Here is a 9,583-nt window from a genome sequence, read left to right as displayed (position 1 = left end):
GAATGTTGCCTGACTGTAAGGATAAATTTATAATGTGAGTGAGAGGAATAGCAATATTTTCAATGATTTTTTTCATAAGTTTATTAGAAACACCTAGCATGTCTTGGCTTGATTTAGACTCTAGACCATTTACAATTGTTACTATATCTTTGGGCTGAATATGAGTAAATGAAAATATGGAGTCAGATGCAGTGGTATAATAAGTGCAGTCTCTATCTGATGGATTTATTTTAGTTGTAATATCATCTGCAATGGTTGTAAAAAATTCATTAAATTTGTTAGAAATATCTTTCCCCTCCTTATAGCAAACCCCATCACTAAAAATTTCAGTTATGACTGAACTTTTGTCATTTTGCTTCCTTATTGCTTCCCTTAATATTGACCATGTTTTTCTCAAATCATTCCTATTTTCTTCAAAAGATTTTTGAAAATACAATTTTTTCCCTGTTTTAATTGCTTTACTATAGCATTTTCTATATTCATTGTATTTAGAAATGTTTTCTTGAGTTGGTTCTCTAAGTTTAATGTCATATAACTCAAATTTTGTCTTTCTAGATTTAAGCAAAGCATTTGTCATAAAAGGTTCAACTTTATGAATATTTTTATTTAGTTTAACTTTTTTAAATGGGAAATGTCTTGAGTATGACTCATTAAAAATACTATAGAATTTATTATATGCATCTTGAGCACTGTAATTATTAGACACAGAACTCCAATCAGCATTTAACATATCATATTTAAAAGAGGAAATATTTTCCTCACTAAAATTTTGAGTTTGAATAAAAACAGGACCAGACTCTTTAACTTTGTCGAGAATAATAGTGCAAGTAGGGAAATGATCAGAAATATCTGCTGTAATAATAAATGACTCAAACTTATTTTTATTATCATTGGTATAAATATGATCTATGAGAGTAGCACTTGTATGAGTGATCCTAGTTGGCAATGAGATTAATTCTAAGAAACCATTTGCAAAGCTATTTTCAAGTAGTGATCTAGTTTTATCATGTTGTTCAAATTTTAATAGATCAAAATTTAAATCCCCAATAATATAGGAAGGGTATCTGCGGCTATTTAGATCTGCTTGTAAGTCAGAGAACAAGTTGATAAACCTGTCTAACTGCTCACTTTCAGTTAGATTAGGATGTTTACAATTTGATCTATAGACGTTTGTTAGAAAAGTTTATCATTTTTCCCAATACTAATCTCTAAGGTTAAACTTTCAATTATTTTTTCCTCAAATCTAGATAAAGCTTTTATTTCCTTGAATGCAATACCTTTTTTTATATATATACCAACCCCACCTCCATTAGATTGAGATCGACATTTGTATATAAAATCATACCCCTTTAGTTTAACATAATCATCATTTTTTATATTCCAGATTTCCCCTAAGCATATAATGTCAAGATAACAACCTTGCCTCAAGAATTCATCAACAAATTCTTGAAAATCAATAAATTTTGATTGAAGGCTTTGAATATTTAAACCTATAATTTTTAAACCTTTCTTTGATTTTAAGTGGTTTATAACTTTACAAATATCAAAGTATTGGCATTTTATATCAATATTTTCATATGGATTAAATAATAAATCTTCATTTATCGTTTCATTTTTTAAAATTGAGAAAAAGTTACTGTTTAATTCAAAATTCAGAATCCTATTTTGCTCCATTTATAAAACATTTTAAGCAAAAGAAATCCAAAAAAATGTATTTTAAAGTAAGGGTTAAGAAAAAGAAAATTAAACTTATGAAAATGAATAAAAACAATAAGTAGAATAAATGTTTGAAAAAAACCATTAAGGATTAACAAAACGAAAAGTAGAATATAAGCCATTTTACAAAGAAAAAATAAACTTTTAGTGATTGACAAAAACATTGTAATAAAATTATAAATGATAAAAAAATTAGAAATACAAATAAATGTAAGTGTGAGTATATAATTATAAATGTATGTGTGCGTGCGTGTGCGTGCGTGTGGTAAAGAAAAGAGGAATTTTATGTGTGTGTGCGTTTGAGTAAAAAAAAGTGTAAGGGGAAGTGTAATGTGATTATGTTGAGGAGACGCTCGCGTGAGTGTGTGTGTGTGTTATATTGTAAAACAAATAACAGAGAAAATAATTTAGAGTGTCAGTAGTATCTACATAACTTTATAACTACATACCAATTTACGAGCGAGAATACAAATCCTCTACAGTTGTTTGAAGTTTATAATTAGAGTATGTGTAAATCATTTCACTTGGTTGAATGTCAGACTTTTTTGAATAATGTTGAGTTACTTTCATCCATTTCTCCTCACTCTGATGGATATTTGGCCATTTTCATTGACCTCATATTTTTCTATTTTCTTCTCCTTTTTGAATCTTCGCACTTCAGCCAGTAAAGACAACCTCTTCCTGGTGAGGTTGAAGTTTAGGAATAAGTTGATATTCCTGTCTCCTCCTTCAGCCATGGCCTCCACCAGCTTCTGCCATGGTGAATTAATTCCTCTATCATTAAATCTTATAATAAAGGAACCATTGGGAAGCCAATGAGAGGCTGATATATTGGAGGGTACAAGTTGTACCCTATATTTCTTCTGTATTAGCTCCAAGACTTGAACAAGTTCGTCCTCTGTGCATTTGTTGTTGGTACTAACATTTGCACCATTACTCCTGGCCATAATAGGTTGTAGTAGGCTATGTCCCTCTTTGCTAGAGGAGGAACAAATCAGTGTTCCTTTTCTAAGGCGAGTTGCGTTTTCATCGACTTGACTCTCTAAGTAGTCTAATCTATTGTTAAGTCTATTAAATTTGTGCTTGAAGTTGTTGGTGACATCCCACTCCTCACGCCCCCTCTTCTCTCTCTCCCTTGCCCTACCTCTCTCTTGTTGAGGGTTAGAGCTCCTCTCTCCTCCTCCGTTACCAGAAGCATTTGCACCTCCTCCCACGCCCTCCTCTCCTTCTCTCAAGCCATTATGCTTTTTTAGGTTTTCCATAGACTTACCCAATTCAAAGATTTTTTGATTTGCTTTCAAACAGAAATTAAGTAATGTTTCTTCAAGATTATTAAGCTTTAACTGCTTAATATTTGTTAGGTCACCATCCTTGATTTCGCGAGATTGGTTAGCTTCACTATTGAAAAAATTAGTAATATCAGATTTTGATTTAAAAAGCACTTTGTTAGACATTTTTCACTTTAAGTTGTAGGATATTGGGGAGTAAAAAAAATGGTGTGTCCTTTCTCGGTGACAAAATCAAGCTAACTGACAAAATAAAGCTAACTGTGACAAAATAAAGCTAACTGACAAAATAAAGCTAACTGACAAAATAAAGCTAACTGACAAAATAAAGCTAACTGACAAAATAAAGCTGAAAAAAGTAAAACATTTTTGAAACGCCCTTAAAATGTTTTTAGAGATAATTAGCCAAATTTGATTTAATGCTGTATTATTAAGTAGCAGTTTATAGTGCCTGAAAAATGACGTCATACAATTCAAATTACCAATGATAGGCCAGCCAGTATGCATTGTAATTGACCAGTGGTAAAATGTATACTGGTCTATCATTGGTTATTTGTAAGTGCCCCTAAAAATAAATTCATTCTATATTCCTTTGCTATAAACTACATATCTATGAAATCCTAATATATTTCTATCATATTTCTATCAAACATATTTCACATGACAAAGTGCACATTATCTCTTTCATACGAAAAATATATTGATTTTCCTTTTTTTAAAAGTAATCCCATTACCCCTGAATATAATAGAAAATAGAGCAAGATTAAGCTATATTTGCTACGGAAATATATATTTGGGCAATATTGATCCATATTGACCATCAAATATTTCATATTTTTCGAGTAATTCAAAGGAAGGATGGAACTAAAAAGCACTTTAAAGACTTGATAAAGACACTATTTACAAAATTGGCACTTAAAAATATCTCAACAGAAAATTCATTAAACTATCATTCTATCAGTCACCCTTCCCCATAATGTTTCTAAAGGAAAGACAGACATACAGATATTTTTAATTATAAAGTAGCTTCGCTAAAAAAAGGGAAAACCCTACTCATTAATAGTATTAAAGTTATCAAGGCTGAATAATGAAATAACGTAATCAAATACAAAGCTTGCCTGAAAGTCATCTAATGGCAGCAGTTACAGAGATTTTAAGTAACATGTATGTGCACATAGCTTTTTAAATATAATATTAGCATACTATTTGTCTAGGCTAGGTTAGATAAGTAAATAAAGAGTAGAGTTATTTTAATTTGCTTGATAGTAATAAGATTACTTTTATACATAAGAGTATTTGATTAGTTAGGAGTTATATATGTACTTGATGGGGCACTCCAATAATTTCCTTTATTTGCTAATCAACTTTGGAGTTACTTTCTGTTCTGTTCTTTCATGTAGAGTAGAGAGATTTTTTTTCCACGGGGGGGTTTATATCGGGAGGGTGGTAGTACCCTCCCCCAAAATAGTTACCTTCCCAGGACCTGTGACAAGCCACACTGTAAAGGTTTCACCGGTTAGTGAGATCCTTTGGTACAGACAAACAAACTGTTTATTATTACAAGGATATAAATGTGATTCTTAAAAGGGCACTGCAAGACTTAACTTCTTAATATAGTTAATATGTTTTTTTAAAGAAAAATTTATTTTGGTGATTCATTAACTTTTTAATTCATGACTTTACATACAAGTATTATTTTTGTCTGATATCTAATGTCATATAACTTACAAAGCAGCATTAGGTATCATAGAGATAGAGAGAGAGAGGACAATGGGCTGTTTTTTTACACCAGTCTCAAAAGTTTTATAATAACCTTTTCTTATTCCTTGTCTTAACAACCTTGTGGACTTGAATTTTGATTGGTTGGTTCATTTAGATGAATGTCCAAACGTTTCACTTACTAAATTTAATCTACAGATCGGGTAATTTTGTGTATCGTCATTGGGAATGTACAAAAATTTATCGGCTAATGTCTTAACCATTTAGATCCCTGTTAGACATAGCTCTTGAAATAATTTGAAGTAGCTCAACACTCACTATAAAAGCACTGAAAGGATTTTTAACAAAAAAAAATAAAAACAAAGAGTTTCCATTAAATGTATTAATCTATTCTAACTGATAATTAGATACAGAAAAACCAAAAACCTTGCTTCTTTTTTATTTCTTTTTATTATTATTTTTGTTTATGGTTCTTCTTTACAGTGAAGCTTTTATAGGTCCAGGAAGGTTTATAACTATTAAAGAGTAATTTTATGTTATCTACATTTAATTTACCTACAGCTAAATATTTTTTCAATTTTAAAGTAGATTATTTTTCTTTTTTAGCCTCTAGGCAAATAGTTTGCAGCAGTAGAATTTGTTGTTATACGAAACAGTCAATAAAAGCATACACACTACCAAAATTTTTAGTGACATAATCTATGTTTGGAAGTCCCTATTTCACTGTTAAATTTAGTTTAGACTTTTTGTAAGCTAACTAACGGATTGCTGAACGGATGTACGAACATAACTATGTACAGATTTGCTGTGCTTATCAAAACTTTTTTAACTTTTTTGTTTGCCTTACTAAGGACAAAAAGGGTAAAAGAAATTATTAAAGCTTGTCTTATCTTTGTAAATGATGATTTTAACAACTTTCACTTATCTTATTATTTACTAAAGAAAGATACTTTATTACTCTTTACTTAATTTCTATAATAGTTAATGCGCTCCTAGCATCTAGGAAGCATCCAAGGAGTAAGTAAAGTAATCCAAACTTAGATAAAAGAATTATAGCCCAAAACCATCCAGGGACCTATAAGAAGCTTTTAAAAATAGAGAACTCAATCAGTACAGTAGTTCAGACAAAATAAAAACCTTACTACTTTATAAAATAGGATGGGGGATTTTCTATTCCTTCCCATGGGCAAGGAACCAGATTCTGCGATTTCAATGAACTAATCAATAAAGTTTTCTTCTTGATGATCAATGTCTTGATACCGTCCTCTGATTATTTCAAACTCTACATTTACTTCAATACCTTTCTGTTAAATCTTTAAAATTCCGGTCTTACAGTCAGACTTACTTATTTATTAGCTGCACTCTCAAAAGATCTAAAAGTACACACATTGATAATTTCATTTGTCACTTTGATTTAATAATTTCATTCTTATTGTTGCAATAAAAGATGCAATATTCAGGAATATAGAGAAAAATTTTTAAATACTTTTAAGAAACATTTCTCCGTCAAAGTAAATTCTTATTTAATGATGCACAGTGCAACATATATTTCTATTAGTAGAAATATACTCTTTGCAGCATTTCATGCAAGTGATACTAGTAGCAACAGATCTATAGTATAGATGTATATACAGACAACTACCTCCCTTTATTTTTCAAAGACCTCTTTCGTCTGCTTCTAAATTATTTTCTGCTTCTTGGCTGTGTAATATAAGCGATACCATTGGTTGATTTTCAATGACCCAATTGAAATGTTGCACAAGACGGTTGCGATGCGGAAATACAGTTATTTAACCCTTTCTCCCTCTAGTGTTTTACTCTAATCTAGTAGCTACTTAATTCTTATATAATCATACTATTTGCAACACCTATTTTAATTTTACAAATAAACTCTTTGCAACATTTATTCCCATAATAAAAATTTAGCTATCAAAGTATTCATGTAAATTATACTAGAAAATACTTTTTGAAAAACCTATTTTTATTTGTACAATTATACTCTTTGTAATATTAATTATTATTTCAAAATTTGCATTTCAAAGTATCATGCAAATACATTTTTTTGCAATTTTTATAAGTACAAATATACCTATCACCTTATTCTTTGACATTTTACCTTTTGTGCAACACCTATTTCCATTTGTACAAATTTACTAATAATTTTCTATATTCTACTTGCAAGTGTGAGCATTTGCTCCATATAGTCAGGGATCTAATGGTATAAGAAAATGGCCGATAAATTGATGTACAACCTCAATCATGATATAAAAAATCTACCCCTTCTGTAGATTAAAATTAATGGTTAAAACGTTTGAGCACTCAACTTAATTAACCAACCAATCAAAAAGTCCTAAAAGTTGAAAAGCTTACAAATAAAAAAGTGTTATTATAAAACTTTGGGGACTAGTGTAAAAAACAGCCAATTGTCCCCTCTCTCTCGGCATATAATGGATATTAAAAATAGAGATACAATTGTTCTCTATGTGTTGCTCCTATTTTTTTAAAAATTCTAATAAAAGGGCTATATCACAAAGAACAGTAGGCCACCTCCAATGAAAAGTTAAAAGGCAGTAGAAAGATTATCTGGAAACAGAAATAAGCTAAGATAGAGATCTGTCTTTTGGACAAACAGACATTTTACTTTAAAACTTTATAGTTACTTGACGAACACAGTAATAGTGTCTGACTGATAATGACGTAACAAAAAAAAATTAGCTAATGAGAGGCCGTTATTGACCAATGGTAAAATTTATAGTGGCCTCTCATTGGCTAATTTTTTTTGTTACGTCATAATCAGTCAGACACTATTACTGTGTTCTTACTTGACCACTAGCTTCTAGAAACTGATGAATATATAATAGATGCGAAATACCCACAAGAAGATATTAAACTATAGAAGACCATGGACATTTTACAACAACTATTTTAAGAGGAAGGAATTCAATCTCTTTCAAAAATATCTTATAACCATATTTAATAATCAGTAGTTTAATTCCATAAAAAGAAAAAAATTAACTCTGGTTTATCAATCCTTTCTATAATCTATTGTTTCCCTATGTTTAGGAAGGAAGAAAATATAAATATAAATATATGTTGGACATTTTCTGCCACTGCTGCACCCAGCTGTTGCACTTTTTATCAGCACAGCTTCTCTATCTATCTTGTCTATCATATTTTTAAAAATGTAAAAAATATTTAGCTAATTTAAACAGTAACATGCTAAGAAATTGTAAAATAGGTGTAAGTCAGCTTAAAAGTTTGTTGATACATTCCTACTTTGCTCCCCTGATTAGAGTAAAACATTAGAGGGAGAAAGGGTGAAATAATTGTGTATCTCCCCATCGCAACCGCCTGCCTTGTGCAACCTTTCTAATGGGTCATTGAAAATCAACCAATGGTGTCGCTTATATTAACTCAGCCAAGTAGCAGAAAATAATTTAGAAGCAGACGGAAGAGGTCTTTGAAAAGGGAAGGGGGGTAGTTGTCTGTATATACATCTATACTATAAGTCTGTAAAATAAATATTAATATTCAACAATACCTGCAAAAACTTTTGCTTTTATTTTCACAGACTTGCTACGATTTTTTTTCTGTTCAAATAAATATTGCTGCGCTACTCATTGGCATGAATGTTCTTGGACTATTTTACACATTGATGGCAGAAAATGCAATCTATTTATCAATTGATAATGATTATCAACTTATTTTTTTTGCAATTGTTAGCACTGTACTTACTTTTAGATTTTCTTCTTTCTACAGAATTGTTTTAAACACGTTGAAAAATTACAAAATTTCTTAAATTTACAGATATTGATATCCTATCTGGTGAAGATTAAATTAAGGAACTAGACACTCAAATTCCACTTTTTGCCAAGCCTTTAATAGAACATATTAAATAACCTTTTTTTTCTAAATTCTTAACTGTTTCACTTATGTATATTATAAATACTTAGGGTTGAATGTTAGACTGCAGGAATCTAAAGGGATAAGACATTTACAGATAAATTGATATAAATCGCAAATGAATATACATAAAATTACTCCTAATGTAGATCAAATTAGTGGTTGAAACGTTTGTACACTTAACTTAATAATCTACCAATCAAAGTCCTCAAAGTTGTTAAGCAAATGAATAAGAAAACGTTATTATAAAACATTGGGGACTAGTGTAATAAACAGCCCATTGTTCCCACTCTCTCTGGGTAGACTGGTATCACTTGACAGAGTTAATAGATTTATCCTAAGAACAAACACAGCTCGATTCTATTGTTCTAAGCAACCATTATTGGGAACTAAATGGGTGTGTATACATTTTAGCATAATTTTATCTTTTTGTAGCGCAGCTACTTTATGACTGTCAAAATGGCTATATGATTGTTATAAAATATGACTTACATGCAAATTCTCAATCGGTGCAATGGTTTTTACTATCTTAGGAGACTGTCAAATAAATCTTACTACTTTATAAAATAGGATTAATAAAACATTGGTTTTACTTCTAAAAGTGCAGCTTCTCAATAACTTACTAGAGGATTCTGTTTATATACGTCCATCCGTTCTTAAAAATACAACTATCTTTCTAGTTTATAAAATAAAATTAACATAATGCAATCCCATAAAATAATTTTATAGATTTTAGTCTGAAGCCAAGGATCTCTGAAATTACTTATCAGAATGGGTTGTACTTTAAAGGGAAGCTTTATAAATGTCCTGGAATGGTTTTAGGCCAATTTCCTTAACGCGCTCACACTCTCTAGAGGTTAGGGGCCGATAAAATAGTTAGATATAATATCTATAAGCAGTATAGAAAATGTATTGTGTTTTTTGTATGATGACTATATAAATGTATAAAGTTTGCCCAA

The sequence above is a fragment of the Acartia tonsa genome, chromosome 12, assembly GCF_053477335.1.
Source record: "Acartia tonsa isolate MP-2025a chromosome 12, ASM5347733v1, whole genome shotgun sequence".
Taxonomy (NCBI): Eukaryota; Metazoa; Arthropoda; class Copepoda; order Calanoida; family Acartiidae; genus Acartia; species Acartia tonsa.
This window is presented reverse-complemented; position numbering follows the sequence as displayed.